At 45.7% G+C, this 15,418-nt stretch overlaps 1 long non-coding RNA gene across 1 annotated transcript in view; it reads right to left on the bottom strand.

Annotated features, from left to right (window-relative positions):
* Nucleotides 1-14,840, bottom strand: part of LOC143998230 (uncharacterized) — a 34,918-nt gene extending 20,078 nt beyond the window's left edge. The window contains exon 1 of the long non-coding RNA XR_013277794.1: nucleotides 14,223-14,840. This is a non-coding gene — a long non-coding RNA (uncharacterized LOC143998230). The remainder of the gene's footprint in view (nucleotides 1-14,222) is intronic.
* Nucleotides 14,841-15,418: the final 578 nt, after the last annotated feature.

The following is a 15,418-nucleotide window of genomic DNA, read 5'->3' as shown; positions in this document are numbered from 1 at the left end:
TGTTGAGTCCATGGAATATTTTATATTTTGCCACAAGTTGCGGGAAAATTACAAACTTTTTTTTTTTTTTTTTTCACAAAGTTGTCACTAAATGATATATTGCTCACGCATGCCATGGGCATATGTGAAATGACACCCCAAAATAAATTCTGCTGCTTCTCCTGAGTATGGGGATACCACATATGTGGGACTTTTTGGGAGCCTAGCCGCGTACGGGGCCCCGAAAACCAAGCACCGCCTTCAGGCTTTCTAAGGGCGTTACAGTTTTGAAGGCCATAAAATGCCAAGATGGCACAAACCCCCCCCAAATGACCCCATTTTGGAAAGTAGACACCCCTAAATTTAGGGGTACACTAGTGAGACTAGGTAATAAATGGCGGGTGCCCTGAAACTATAAAAAAATAACTAACCAACCAGCGTCACCTGTAACAGTTATATGGTGATCACTGGTGAAAGGGTTAACTAGGGGGCAATTAGGGGGCTTTATGCGGTAGTATATGGGGGTCCCTGGCGCTATAAAAAGCTGCAGCGAACCTAAATACCTACCTGCCTAACTAGCGTCACCTGTGACACTAATACAGCGATCAGAAAAACGATCGCTTATTAGGCTGGGTTCACACTGGAGCGATGCGGGAACGCCACGAATGCGCGGCGGGTTCCCGCATCGCATGCCTCCCGGCGGCAGTTCACACTGCCCTATGCGAACTGCTGGGAGTGTCAGTGAAATGTTACTGACACCCCCAGATCAGTTCGCATATCGCAGTGCGATCTGCAAACTCGGATCGCATGGTGTGAACACCCATGCGATCCGATTCTGCTGCGGACCAAAAAAAGGGTCCCGTGCGAATTTGCGGCGGGTGCGGCGGGTGCGGCGAATGGCTGAACTCGAATCGCACAGAGATCGGATGTGATTTGCACTGCAGTGCGGTGCGAATCACATCCGTTCTCATAAACCGCTGCAATGTGAACCCAGCCTTAGTGACACTGGCGACGGGGGGTGATCACGGGGTTAAACCTTTATTGGAGGGGTTAGGGGGGTACCTTAGAACTAAAGGGGGCTAACCCTAACTGCCCTAACAGTTATTAGTCACAAATGACACCCGCCGGGTGATCAGGGGGTTAAACCTTTATTAGGTAATAAATGGCGGGTGCCCTGAAACTATAAAAAAATAACTAACCAACCAGCGTCACCTGTAACAGTTATATGGTGATCACTGGTGAAAGGGTTAACTAGGGGGCAATCAGGGGGCTTTATGCGGTAGTATATGGGGGTCCCTGGCGCTATAAAAAGCTGCGGCGAACCTAAATACCTACCTGCCTAACTAGCGTCACCTGTGACACTAATACGGCGATCAGAAAAATGATCGCTTATTAGGCTGGGTTCACACTGGAGCGATGCGGAAACGCCGCGAATCCGCGGCGGGTTCCCGCATCGCATGCCTCCCGGCGGCAGTTCACACTGCCCTATGCGAACTGCTGGGAGTGTCAGTGAAATGTTACTGACACCCCCAGATCAGTTCGCATATCGCAGTGCGATCTGCAAACTCGGATCGCATGGTGTGAACACCCATGCGATCCGATTCTGCTGCGGGCCAAAAAAAGGGTCCCGTGCGAATTTGCGGCGGGTGCGGCGGGTGTGGCGGGTGCGGCGGGTGCGGCGAATGGCTGAACTCGAATCGCACAGAGATCGGATGTGATTTGCACTGCAGTGCGGTGCGAATCACATTCGTTCTCATAAACCGCTGCAATGTGAACCCAGCCTTAGTGACACTGGCGACGGGGGGTGATCACGGGGTTAAACCTTTATTGGGGGGGTTAGGGGGGTACATTAGAACTAAAGGGGGCTAACTCTAACTGCCCTAACAGTTATTACAGTCACAAATGACACCAATGCAAAAAAAAAAAAAAAAAAAAAAAAAAATGACATTGGTGTCACTGTGACTGGGGGGCAGGGGTAATTGGGGGGGTGATCGGGGGGTAAAGGGGGGGGTGTGAGTGTGCCTGGCATGTTCTACTGTGTGTGTAGAGTGTTGGTGCAACTTACTGATCCGCTCTCCTCCGTGTCGGAACGAAAAATACCGACACGGAGGAGAGAATACATCACTTCCTCTCCTGTGTTTACATTACAGGAGAGGAAGTGATGTCACCGGGGATTTCTATTCGTCGGGAGCGATCGCGAGGGGGTGGCCATGAATGAATGGCCGTCCCCTCGTCCGGGATCGCTCCCGAACGAATACCGACCGCCGCAGGCACCGGGCGGGGGCCCGATCGGGCCCCCGACCCGCGGGAGGCAAGGGACGTACATGTATGTCCTTATGCCTGCCCGTGCCATTGTACCGACGTACATCGGCGTGCGGCGGTCGGCAACTGGTTAAGAAATGCACTCACCGACTCCCAATGCCTGCACTTTCGTATTAGGCTTAAGCGCTTATCAGCCAAACAGCAAGTAGTGAACCGTTGCTCCAATCATCCATTGTGCAAATTCAAATATTCCACATGAAAAATAATAAAGGTGCTCCAATAGTGTAAAACCGTATGAATCAATTTATTGAAACACAAAAACACTTCAACCTTTACACTCACATTTCACAGTTCAAAAGCCAGCAAATAGATATCAAAGTCACAGCAAGCCTCACCCCTGAACAGCACAAACTTTGGACTGTGGCCACGGCGGACCCAAGGTGTGCGAGTTTGTAAGCGTTGTTCTCACCCTCTCCTCGGTGCCCAGACACAGATGCCAATCACCACTTCCCTGTTCAGCTCCAAACACTGCACATTACTGGTGATGACTGTCACACAGCCATGCCCCCAATGTTTCGTCATAGACTGACTTCCTCATGGGGTTAACTGATCACTTTGGTGTGGTGGATGGAATAAGAAGAGACATTACTTCAAAGGATACTTTTGGACACTCTCATGAACTATCTTAATTTTGTTTGTTCTGTGACACATTTATTTGGTTCACTTATCACAGGGTGATTCATCTGGTAGTATGTTGTGTGCAACGAATTTATACATGTATGTGTGTGTTTGAGTGCATGTATATATCTTAGTGTGTGTATAAAGTATATCTGAATGTGCATGTGCATGTATATAACTGAGAATATTTATATACTGTATTTGAGTGTGTATGTAATTATGTGTAAATATATGAGAATGTGTATGTGTGTATGCATGTATCTCAGTGTGTATATATGTGTGTGCATGTATGTAACTGAACATATGTATATATCTGAGTGTGTATGTATCTCAGTATGTGTACAGTATGTATGTGAGCGTGTATATGCATGTAATGAAGCTAAGATATTTATACAGTATATCTGAATGTGTATGTATGTATGTATGTATGTATCTGAGTGTACAGTGCCTTCAAAAAGTATTCATACCCCTTGAAGTTTTCCACATTTTACAACCCAAAATCTTAATGTATTTTATTGGGATTTTATGTGACAGAGTGGCACATAATTATGAAGAGGAAGGAAAATGATAAATGTTTTTTACATTTTTTTTACAATTAAATACATCAAAAGTGTAGCGTGCATTTGTATTCAGCGCCCTTTACTCTGATACCCCTAACTAAAATCTAGTGGAACCAATTGCCTTCAGTAGTCACTTAATCTGAGTATAAATACAACTGTTCTGTGAAGCCCTGAGAGGTTTGTAAGAGAACCTTAGTGAACAAACAGTATCATGAAAGCCAAGGAACACACCTGACAGGTCAGGGATAAAGTTGTGGAGAAGTTAAAAGCAGGGTTAGGTTATAAAAAAAATCCCAAGCTTCGAACATCTCACAGACCACTGTTCAGTGAATATCGAAAGAGTATGGCACAACTGCAAACCTACCAAGACATGGCCATCCACCTAAACTGAGAGTTCAGGCAAGGAGAGCATTAATCAGATAAGAAGCCAAGAGGCCCATGATAACGCTGGATGAGCTGCATAAATCCACAGCTCAAGTGGGAGAATCTGTCCACAGGACAACTATTAGTCATGCACTCCACAAATCTGGCCTTTATAAAAGAGTGGCAAGAAGAAAGCCATTTTTTAAAAAAGAAAGCTATAAGAAGTCCCATTTGCAGTTTGCGAGAAGCCATGTGGGGGACACAGCAAACATGTGGAAGAAGGTACTCTGGTCAGATGAGACGAAAATTTTACTTTCTGGCCTAAAGGCAAAATGCTAGGTGTGGCAAAAAATCTAACACTACACATCACCTTGAACACACCACCCCACTGTGAAACATGGTGGTGGCAGCATAATGTAGTGGGGGAGGCTTTTCTTCAGCAGGGACAGGGAAGCTGGTCAGAGTTGATTGGAAGAGGGATGGAGCCAAATACAGGGCAATCTTAGAAGAAAATCTGTTAGAGTCTACAAAATACTTGAGATTGGGGCAGAGGTTCCCCTTTCAGCAGGACAACGACCCTAAACATACAGGCAGAGCTACAATGGAATTGTTTAGATCAAAGCATATGTATGTGTTAGAATGGCTCAGTAAAAGCGCAAACCTAAATCCAATTGAGAATCTGTGCCAAGACTTAAAAATTACTGTTTACAGAAACTCTCCATCCAATCTGACAGAACTGAAGCTATTTTGCAAAGAGACAATTTCACTCTCTAGATGTGCAAAGCTGGTAGAGACATCCTCAAAAAGTCTTGCAGCTGTAACTGCAGCAAAAGGTGGTTCTACAAAATATTGACTCAGGGGGGTTGAATACAAATGCACGCATGTGTGCAGACAGACAGATCTCCCCATCATTGGCCTCACTGGATCCCCGGACTCCTCGTGCAGACAGATCCTCCCCATCCCTTGACTCCTCAGACAGGCATCACCACCGCCACCTTGAGCAACCTCTGCATGGCTGGGGTGAAAACATATGGGGGGTGGAGCTGAGTCACAGGGGGTAGGCAGAGGGCAGGAGGGGAGCAGCAGGACAGGAGGAGGCAGAATCTCAGGTGGAGGGCAGAGAGACAGGTGGGGGGCAGCATCACAGGAGGGGGGCAGTGTCACAGGAGGTGGGCAGAGGGACAGGTGAGGAGCAGCATCACAGGAGGTGGGCAGAGGGACAGGTGGTGGCAGTGTCACAGGAGGTGGGCAGAGGGACGGGTTGGGGCAGTGTCACAGGAGGCAAGCAGGGGGACAGTTGGGGGGTAGCATCACAGGAGGAGGGCAGTGGGGCAGGAGGGGGCAGAAGGAAAGGTGGAGGGCAGTGGGACAGGAGGGGGCAGAGGGACAGGTGGGAGCTGCATCACAGGGGGCAGAGGAACAGGTGGGAGGTAGCATAACAGAAGGTGAGCAGAGGGGCAGGAGGGGGGCATGCATCACAGGAGGTGGGCAGAGGGAAAGGAGGGGGGAATGCGTCACAGGAGGAGGGCAGCGGGACAGGAGGGGACAGAGGGACATGTGGGGAGCAGCGTCACAGGAGGGGTGCAGAGGGACAGGTGGAGGGCAGCGTCACAGGAAGGGGCAGAGAGAGAGGTGGGGGCATGCGTCACAGGAAGAGGACAGAGGGACAGGACAGAGGAGAACCTCTCCAGCATCAGGTCATTAGGCATCGGTGGGTGATGGGGTCCATGCAGTCCCAGTTAGGGAGGTGAGCGCGGGGAGGTTAAGAGGTGCTCATAGGGCAGGGGTACAGCGGTCAGGAGGCAGAGGGTTTCAGGCAGGTGCCTATCTCTGACAGCTGCTGAGCTCCTCCTTCCTATCTTCTCTCAGTGAGAAAGCTGAGCCCCATCGTGCCACTTAAAAGGATGAGACCTGTCCCCTTCGCTCTCCATGCTTCGTGCACGGCCTCGCTACGCTCGGCAATATTTTATTCTTGCTCTGTGTCCATTTGGATGGTGGGGCTTGAACCTGGACTCAGTGCGCTGGCGTCGTTCATCTTTGGAGACTTTTGGCATCTCCTTGTCCTCCGTAATGCGCAAGCGCAGTACAGGGCCGACACTATCCAATGGGGGGACAGTATTTGACAAGACACCACTCCATAAAGGCAGCAGAGCAGGCAATCTGAATGTATAACCCATCCACCTAGGGGTTGGGCTCCCTGTTGTTCAAGGAGTGCTCCTATCTGGGACTGGCCTCCCCCCTGCTCCATTGGTCGGGTGTGCAGGGGGAAGGCCAGTCCCAGATAGGGGCAGAGCACTCCTAGTTTGAACAGTGGGGAACCCAGCCCCCAAGTGGATGGATGGATTATACATTCAGATTGCTCATCCTGCTGCCTGCATGGTGCGGGAGTCAGGCCGGACTGGAGGCTGCCCCATCTTGGCGCCCTAAGGCAAAGGTGCAGACAGTGTTTCAGAGCTCAATGGAGAGTCCCCTCTGCCGCCCCTCTCAAGTGCCGCCTGGGTCCCCGGTCCCATGGAGCTATTGAGACCCATGGTAGAGCCGGCTCTGCCCGAGAGGGCTGTGTTGTGTAGTAGAGCTTTTTTTGGATGTACTGTAAAACTAATCTCATAAACTTATTTTTTCTGTGTATAAAGCTGTTTGCCTGAAGTTCAGCTTTAAGCGCAGGCTTGTAAAAGCACAAAATGTTAGAAAAATAAAAAGATTTCTCTGAGCAGGATGGTATTCTATGTCAATAAATTATACAAGAGTACATTTTCAGAAACATCTGGGATGATAAATGAGGAGGAGTAAAATGGGAGTTTATAGAATACAGTAAACCATAAAAGGAAGAATAATGGTTAAGATAGTGGGAAAAATGTTTCAAAATTTAAAAAAATGAAAATATCACAAACATATTTCACATTTAATAGTCAAGGTGAAAAAGGATGCAATGTATACAATGACTGACAATCATTATTATGAAATAATAGTATTACTTTGCTAAGTTAAATTTTATCTTTACGTTATTTTGAAGAGAAACTAGACTCAAAAACTGAAGATTTGCAATGTGATAGGGTACATTTAGTAGTGTTCATTTTGGCTGAAAAAATGTGGCTGAACGCTGTACTAAGAGGTACTAGCATTTAAGGCCATATGATTAGTGTTAGAAAAAAAACAACAAATAGCATATCTGTAAAAAAAGAAGGTATACAGTGCATCCGGAAAGTATTCATATCGCTTCGCTTTTTCCACATTTTCTTATGTTATAGCATTATTCCAAAATGGAATTAATTCATTATTTCCTCAAAATTCTACAAACAATACTTCATAATGACAACGCGAAAGAAGTTTGTTTAAAATCTTTACAAATTTATATAAAAAAAAAACTGAAAAAAAAAATCACATGCACATAAGTATTCACAGCCTTTACTCAATACTTTGTTGAAGCACCATTGGCACCAATTACAGCCTCAAGTCTTTTTGAGTATGAGGTTACAAACTAGGTACACCTATTTTTGGGCAATTTCTTCCATTCTTTGCAGGACCTCTCAAAAGCCATCAGGTTCGATGGGGAGCATCAGTGCACAGCCGTTTTCAGATGTCTCTAGAGATGTTCAATCAGGTTCAAGTTTGGGCTCTGGCTGGGCCACTCAAGGACATTCACAGAGTTGTCCCATAGCCACTCCTTTGTTATCTTGGCTGTGTGCCTAGGGTCGTTGTCCTATTGAAAGATTAACCTTCGCCCCAGTCTAAAGGTCCAGAGCACGATGGAGCAGGTTTTCATCAAGGATGTCTCTGTACATTACTGCATTAATTTTTCCTCTATCCTGACTAGTCTCCCAGTTCCTCCTGCTGACAAACATACCCGCAGCATGATGCTGCCACCATCATGCTTCACTGTTGGGATGGTATTGGCCAGGTGATGAGCGGTGCCTGGTTTCCTCCAGACATGATGCTTGCCATTCAGGCCAAAGAGTTCTTTGTTTCATCAGACTAGAGAATTTTGTTTCTCATGGTATGAGAGTACTTCAGGTGACTTTTGGCAAACACCAGATGGGCTATCATGTGCCTTTTACTGAGGAGTGGCTTCCGTCTAGCCACTCTACCATACAGGCCTGGTGGAGTGCTACACAGATGGTTGTTTTTCTGTAAGGTTCTTCTCTCTCCACAGAGAAACCCTAGAGCTGACCATCGGGGTTCTTGGCCACCTCCCCGACTAAGGCCCCTCTCCCCCAATGGCTCAGTTTGGCCAGGTGCCCCACTCTAAGAAGAGTTCTGGTGGTTCCAAACTTCTTCCATTTACGGATGATGGAGGCCACTGTACTCAAATACTGCTGAAATTTTTCTGTACCCTTCTCCAGATTTGTTCCTCGATACAATCCTGTCTCAGAGATCTACAGACAATTCATTGGACTTTATGGCTTATTTAGTGCTCTGACATGCACTGTTAACTGTGGTATCTCATATAGACAGGTGTGTGCCTTTAATTTAATAAAACATTGGAATAAGGCTTTAACACAACAACATTTCAATTAATTCATTTTCGAATAAAGTTGTAACATAACGAAATGTGGCAAAAGTGAAGCGCTGTGAATACTTTCCCGATCCACTGTTAATTCTATTCTATAATTTGTCCTGTTTAAAAATAGTAATAAAAATCTAAATGTGCTAATTTTAAACAGTATTTTTCAATTTTTTTTAATATAACACAAAACAAAAAAGAAATAAAAAAAAAAAAAATGTATTAATTGTTAGAAAAATAGAAATAAAAAACTCTGCTATTTGCTAGGAAACTCATTTTATTTTCCAGTCAGGAGGCTCCCAGTCAGCATCTTGAATGTAAACAAAAGGTTGGGGATGCTGGCTGACAGACAGCACCCTTGCCCCTTTGATCACACTCAAGCTACCCTGTGATCTGTCAGTTGTGGCCAGTAGTACATTGGGAGTGGACAGGTCTGTGTTTTTGTTTAGACGTGCCAGAAGTCATTGTGATTGATAATGGATTTACATCACTGGACAATGTGATCGATGATGGATTTTTTTGTTAATAAAGGACTTGTCATATGTGTATGTTTTATTTATATTGTCATTGTTTGTGATCAAGGTGTACTATCTACATACATGTACATTACACACTATATACCCCTTATTCAATCACATAGGGGAAAGTGTGAATATCTAGGACCCCTTATGTTAACATGGGATTTAAGATTTTTAAAAGCCCCCACAGACCCCCACACCAACTGAGCCAGGGATGCAGGGAAGAGGCTCTCCATCAACATGGGGACATGGCACCCTGCCAGGGGGCTCCCCTGTCTGAATTAGAGTCTGGTATAAACATTTAGGGGGAACCCTGCTTTTTTCTGGCACTGGGCCCCTTGAAATATCTATTTGAGACTTCAGATTATTGTTTTTTTTTAATCTTGAAGTTCAACTCACAAACCTTTAACACAAGGATAAGAACCTTCATTTTAGTTAATAACTTTAATTTTTAAATCTCAGTACAACTGTCACTTTTTTAAAAGTAAGAATTCTTATCCTTGTGTTTTATATTGTAAACAAAGTCATTGCTGTCCATTTAAAAATGTTCCATCTACCATTTGACCCATAATGACCCATCCACAAAAAAGAAGAAAAAAGCTTTTGGAATGTATCTGGAAATGCATCAAAAAGTGGTGTGAACTGGCCAAATGTGTATACAGTATCTCACAAAAGTGAGTACACCCCTCACATTTTTGTAAAATATTTTATTATATCTTTTCATGTGACAACACTGAAGAAATGACACTTCGCTACAATGTAATTGGGCCCAAAGTGTCAATATTGTGTGACCATCATTATTTTCCAGCACTACCTTAACCCTCATGGAGTTCAATAGAGCTTCACAGGTTGCCACTGGAGTCCTCTTCCACTCTGCCATGACGACATCACAGATTTGGTGGATGTTAGAGACCTTGCGCTCCTCCACCTTCTGTTTGAGGATGCCCCACAGATGGTCAATAGGGTTTAGGTCTGGGGACCTGCTTGGCCAGTCCATCACCTTTACCCTCAGCTACTTTAGTAAGGCAGTGGTCATCTTGGGTTTATGTTTGGGATTGTTATCATGTTGGAATGCTGCCCTGCGGCCCAGTCTCCGAAGGGAGGGGATCATGCTGTCAGTGGGCACAGCCCTTCCTTCTCTGAGCTGGCTGCTCAGCTGCTCAGCGGTTTTCACAAAGCTTGCTTTGAGTGTGGCATATAATCTTGTGAGGATTAAGGAGGGCGACGAGTGGAAAACTGCGTTTAATAACAGAACAGGCCATTATGATTGCCTCATAGTGAAATTTGGCCTTTGTAACGCTCAGGCAGTTTTCCAGGAATTTATTAATAATGTCCCCTGAGATTTGTTGCAGTTTTGTGTGGTGCTTTGAATTCTGCTTCCCGATTGTCCCCCGTTTATGGCGAACTCTGGTTTCCAACCTTCCATGTTGCCTGACTCATTTGTTCCGCAGAGTATTCCTGCGTTAGAGGAGCATCTTCGTGGTCTTTGTTCCACTTGTCCTTGAGGCTTTGCAACATGCTAATGATAGATACAGACATAGATATCTATGATACAGACTCCATGCTGATCGCAGACGCCTGCCTGTGCATTCCTACCAGGCTGGCAATGGGGTCTGACTGTCATCTTGCAACCTCCATCTTTGTGTTCCCTTTCTGAACTTTGCTCCTCGGTTTATTGGGCCTTTCCGTATTCTCCGCAGGATTAAGCATTAAGTGGCTTACGCATTAGACCTTCCTTCTAATATGCATATCTCGAATGTATTTCATGTCTCCTTATTAATATCTTTGGTCTGCAACCGCTTTACCACCTCGGTGACCCGTCCTCATCCTGTACAGGTTGAGAACCATGAGGAGTATGAAGTACAGTCCATTGTTGACTCCCATTGGTTCCGTGGGCGCCTACAGTACCTGGTGCATTGGAAAGAGTACAGTCAGGAGGAACACTCTTGGGTCTCATCCTCGGCCATACATGCCCCTGCCCTCCTTCCGTGATTTCCCTTCAAGCCTGGTGGTCCTCCAAGGGGGAGGGGTCATTGAGGAGGGGGTACTGTCAGGGCTGGGCTCAGCCCTTCCTTCTCTGAGCTGGCCGCTCAGCTGTCGGCTAATTGCCAGCTCCTATCTCTCCACATTAATTGGGGGAGTGAGAGTCTAGGGACTTTAACAAAATTAGGGCCTGGTAAGGCCACCTATTTCCATCCCGTGGGACTTTGAATGAAACAATGATCTGGTAGGGTCATATGTTTCCATCCCTATAATGATCAATTGTGGAGAGCAACAAGGGTGGGACTTTACATGAAGTGCGTGAGTGCAATAAAGTAGAATTTGGTGAACAACTGAGAAAATGTATTGATTGGTTCATAAAAATGAATAAATAGACAGTATACATACAATATTGTAAATTCCATATAAGAATAGATATGCATAGTGAACATAATAAAACAACTATACATAGTAATATGAACACAGCATTTTTTTCTCACAGTACTCCAAATTAATGTTAATATAAAACCATAAATATGAGGTAGTGCCTGCATGACAGGCGGCTCAAATATCCAATGGGGAAAAAATTAATGACAATTATGGAAAGTTAGGTAAAGTTTGTATAAAACGTGACATTTGGGAGCTCTATGCATTTTGTGGCTGAGGTACCACTCGTCAGGAACAAGCACGTGTCTTGTCTAAAATAAAAAAGTATAGAAATAGTCTGTTAATTACAGACATAGAGCAGAGGTGGGGTAATAGGAAACAACCCAACCTAGAATACATGCTTACGCATAGTGGTTCAAGTGAAGGTGGCCGAAAGTCGGGCACCGCCAGCCATTCCAAGGCACCATCCCCGGGAGCTGAGGTGGACAGGTCAGCGGACGCAACCCGCAAGGCATCATCCGGCCGGCATAAACTCAGGAGGCAGGTCTACGTGTAAAGTGAGAATATTAAGTAAAAGTACAAAGCGAAAAGTGTCAGCATGGAGTGAGCTGGAGTGCGTGAGCTGAAAAAATGTAGTGATGATTAGAAGGAATAGGAAAAAATGATCGATGAAATGATAGGGGGGAAAGGGTGTGCAGCCATGAGTGAAGGAACCCAGGAGTGAATGCAAGAGGATTACTGAGGAAAAGAGAAGAAAACCAAGTGCCACTGAAAAACCATAAAAAGGAATGGAGGGAAGTCAGGAGGAAAACAAAGGGGGTGAAGCAGTGACAGTACCTGGTGAGAGGAATAAGCCAAACGTAGGGGATTAACATGCCCAAGCATATGGAGCATTCAGTGTGTTGGGAGCCTTGAGAGTCAGCACTGCCGAAGTGCTGCCTTTATAGGCATCCCCACAAGGACCGCCCACCAACGTCATGCCGCACATGTCAGGGGGGCAGAGGAGCACCGCTGAATGGATACAGTAGTGCCCGGCCAATTGGCACAACCAGAGTAAAGTCTCACCCTTGTTGCTCTCCCCAATTGATCCTATCTCCTGTAGGTCCAAGAAATATCTCCTAAACCTATACATTTTAGGAGATATTTACCTGAAGACAGCGGCTCGCAGGCGCACTGGGTAAGCCGCAGATCGCTGCGATATGCCGCGAGTGTCCCTGAATCACAGCGCCGGAACAGCGAGACCCACGGAGACCCACCAAGAAGATGGACGCTCGGAACTACAGGGGACAGCGGTGACTTCCCTGGCTCCTGTGTCAGGTAAGTGACACATAATGGACTACTATGCGATGCATAGTAGTCCATTATGCTTTACCTTTGCAGGGAATCAAAGAGGAAGTAAACCCATCAGGGTTTACTTCCTCTTTAACTGTGTTCCCTGGGAGGTGATTCTAACTGAAGGGGGAGGGGGCTGACTACAGGAAGTGACAGATTGTGGTTCCTAGCTAATATGAACACACAATCTGTCACTCCCATCAGAACAGAACAGGGAAGTGTGTGTTTACACACACTTGGCCCTGTTCTGTCTCTCCTGCACACAATCACTCATGGCCGGCGGTCATCGCCACCATCGGCCACGAGCATCGGCACCCCCGCTGTGCTGCGGACATGCATGCTCCTGCTATCCCGACCCCGCAAGCCGACGTATAGCTACGACGGCTCGCGCAGGGGAGCCAACCTGTCACAGTATATCTGCGGTGGTTGGTTGGGAATCGGTTAAAGTGTAACAAAAGATGGATTTCAGCTTTAATGCAATAAAAAATATAATTTAATCAAAATGATCATTGTATAAAAAAAGTGCATTGTTACTTGTTTGGCTTGTATTAGGCCTCCTTACAGTCAACAAATGGCTGAAATATGTATAGGTGTGCTAAGCCCTTTTTGTTTACCTTATATACTCATGATTGCGTCTCCCACCAAGATTTTCTGAATATGCTCAGGTGTTTTTAAAAAACCTTGCAGGACCCACTGTAATTGGGGTACTTTGACGTAGTAGTGGGCTTAGCACTATATGGCCATATGGTGTAACTAAATCCCCATATTTTCTGAATATTCTCAGGTGTTTTTAAATAGCCTTGCAGGAGTTAAATGTAATCTTTGTATGTGTGCGTTGTTATCTTTTTTTTCTGTCTGTATGGTCTTATGGCTGCACCATCTTTAATGCATTTTTTAGGGTGTGCCCCCCAAGTCTTTGTTTTCCCCGCTTCAAGATGGAGACGCAAACATTTGCAGATGACACCACGTTAGTTGGGAGAATAAGGAATGGCGACAGGGCTAGAAAAAATAGTGGGCTGGTGCAGGGAGAATAATTTACGGGAAATGTGGGTAAGACAAATAAAAACATTGTAGCTTTTAGGAGATGTAGAGAGATTAGCTATGAGCCAGTTGTGATTGATGGGGCAGGGCTTAAGAGGGTACAGGAGTTCTTTTTTTGGGAACAGCAATTAGTGAGGATCTGTCATGGATGTATCCCATCTGATGGGTAACGCTCATCAGAGATTGTACTTCTTGCAATAACTGTGGAGGGCAGGCTTTTTGGAGCAGGTCCTCTTCAGCTTCTATAAGGCTACCATTGAGAATGTGCTGACTTGTCACATCTCTCTGTGGTAGGGAATGCACATGGTCCATGGCAGAAGTGCCTTGCATATGGTAATAAAAGCAGTGCAGAAGATTATTAAAGGGATAGATGTACTATGTATTGAAGAACTGGGGGAAGGGAGATTCCTTTGGAGAGCTATTAATACCCTGAAGGATAGCTTCCATCCCTGTGAATGCTTTGTTTTCAGAATTACCTCCTGGCAGGTGATGTATGAGTATAGGAGGGAGTTCTGTGCTGATGTGAGGATGGACCAGGAAAGGAAAATTGCAGTAAGTGATAACAATTTTCAATTTTCCTGGCCCACCCTCCCATCAGCACATAACAGTATTGTCACGTACCTGGTTGGAGGCCGAAATGCCGAGAGGGCTCCCCTTGCGGCTGAGTGTAGTACACCCCTGAAGTTGGGTACAGAGGGTGTAGTGCCCAGAGAAGCACAGGTTGCCAGATGGATTCCGGAGATAAGAGCTGGTGGGCACCTGAAGGACACCAGGTAATGCAGGAAGCACAGCAGAGTTAAAGTCTATAAGAATCCTCAGTAATACTTGGCAAGGTGTGCATAAGGAACAGTAGTGGAAGCCAGGCCAGGGGTCAAACACAGTAGATCCAGCAGGAGGATGAGGCAGGTTGCAGAAACGCGGACAAATCAAAGGTCTGGTATCAGGAAGCAGGCAGGAACAGGTAACTGTAGCGAAGTCCGTGATACTAGCCGGGATCAGGTATAGGAGAAGACAGCAAGTCGGTAAAGCAAGCCAGGGGGTCAAAACCAGAATAGCAGATCAGACAGGTCAGGAACAAGCCGGGTCACAACAGGAATCCAAATAGTACTTTCACAGAGGTTCAGGAACACAGGAAGACTGACAAACCAGCAACTGCAGACACCAGCAGACTTCCTTATATAGGACCATGTGACCTGCTGGTAGAGATACTGGGTCCTAAAGTCCTTCTCCTGCCAGAGATTCTGGGTCCTAGAGCCCTTCTCTTGCTGTTGGCTCCCTGACAACTGACACTATAGCCAGTTCGCCTACGGCCATTTACCTGACAAGTATATACCAAAGCCAATATAGGATGGGAGAGAACAAATGACAATCAAAGAAAAGCTACTCAAGCCAGAAATAATTGATCTCTCTTGTCCCAAACTTGCTGGTCGCATATTTAGTTTGTAAGGTTGAATTAAGACTGCACCAGAACTTCAAGCTAGCCCTTACCTATATCCTTCTTTTGTTCACTATCTTTTTATTAAACAGAGGAAAACATACAACATGAAAATATCTTGACATACCAGGTTATTGTCACATTATATCTCAGGAACAATCAATGAAAGCATCCACACTCCCACCCTATGTCATTAAGGAGAGGGGTAGGCACTTGGTCGTAATAGATGAAGAAATAGAGAGGTGCATACCGTATAGGTGAAATCTATTATCTCAGGTGGCAGCATTGGAGGCATAGAAGTGTTTAGCGTTCTAAGAGACAAGCATCCTGGTGAACAGTATAGCAGATTACTATTGTGTGGTATTATAGAATAAAAGAGTTA

This window comes from Lithobates pipiens, unplaced genomic scaffold (assembly GCF_037356315.1).
Source record: "Lithobates pipiens isolate NorthernLeopardFrog02 unplaced genomic scaffold, aLitPip1_a1.2 Scaffold_19, whole genome shotgun sequence".
Classification (NCBI taxonomy): Eukaryota; Metazoa; Chordata; class Amphibia; order Anura; family Ranidae; genus Lithobates; species Lithobates pipiens.
Note: the sequence above shows the minus strand (reverse complement) of the source record. Positions and strands in the feature narration are given on the sequence as shown.